Source organism: Lipotes vexillifer, unplaced genomic scaffold, assembly GCF_000442215.2.
Source record: "Lipotes vexillifer unplaced genomic scaffold, Lipotes_vexillifer_v1.1 scaffold621, whole genome shotgun sequence".
NCBI lineage: Eukaryota > Metazoa > Chordata > Mammalia > Artiodactyla > Lipotidae > Lipotes > Lipotes vexillifer.
Window position 1 is genome coordinate 1,048,095 of NW_006792411.1, and position 1,117 is coordinate 1,049,211.

The 1,117-nt window shown below is 35.5% G+C and overlaps 1 protein-coding gene across 5 annotated transcripts in view; it reads right to left on the minus strand.

Annotated features, from left to right (window-relative positions):
* FBXW11 (F-box and WD repeat domain containing 11) overlaps nt 1-1,117 on the minus strand; it is a 136,026-nt gene that overhangs the window by 70,987 nt on the left and 63,922 nt on the right. The gene's annotated exons all lie outside the window — the stretch shown is intronic.

The window sequence follows — 1,117 nt, forward strand, 5'->3', positions numbered from 1 at the left end:
GGGAAGATCCCACATGCCGCGGAGCGGCTGGGCCCGTGAGCCATGGCCGCTGAGCCTGCGCGTCCGGAGCCTGTGCTCCGCAAATGGGAGAGGCCACAACAGTGAGAGGCCCGCATAACGCAAGAAAAAAAAAAAAAAAAAAAAAAATAAAAAAAAAAAAAAAAAAAAAAAAAAAAAAAAAAAAAAAAAAAAAAAAAAAAAAAAAAAATTAAGAATACATTACCATTTACGTTAGGACCCCACCAAAATGAAGTATTTAGGTATAAAGTTAACAAAATATGTATAAGATCTATACGAGGAAAACTATAAAACTCTGATGAAAGATATTAAAGAACGAAATAAAGGAGATATTCCATGTTCATAGATGGTAAGACTCATTATTGTCAAGATGTCAGTTCTTCCCACCTTGATCTAAATATTCAGTGCAATCCCAATCAAAATTCCAGCAAGTTATTTTATGACTCTCAAACAATCTAATTCTCAAGTTTACCTGAAGAGGTAAAAGATCTAGAATAGAGAACACAATGTTAAAGGAACAGAAGAAAGTCAAAGAACTGACACTTCCTAACTTCAGGAATTACTATAAAGTAACACTAATCAAGATAGTGTGTGGTATTGCTGAAAGAACAGACAAACAGATCAAGAAAACAGGAGAGCCCAGAAACAGACCCATATAATCAGCTGATCTTTGACAGAGAAGCAAAGGCGATATAATGGAGCAAAGATAATCTTTTCAACAAACGGTACTGGAATAACATAGGAGAAAATCTAGGTGACCTTGGGTATAGTGATGACTTTTTAGATACAACACCAAAGGCACAGTCCATGAAAAGAAATAATTGATAAGCTGGACTTCATTAAAATTAAAAACTTCTGCTCTGTGAAAGACAATATCAAAAGAGAATGAAAAAACTACAAATAGAACTACCATATGACCCAGCAATCCCACTACTAGGTATATACCCTGAGGAAACCAGAATTCAGAAAGAGTCATGTACCAAAATGTTCATTGCAGCTCTATTTACAATAGCCTGGAGATGGAAACAACCTAAGTGCCCATTGTCGGATGAATGGATAAAGAAGATGTGGCACATATATACAATGGAATATTACTCAG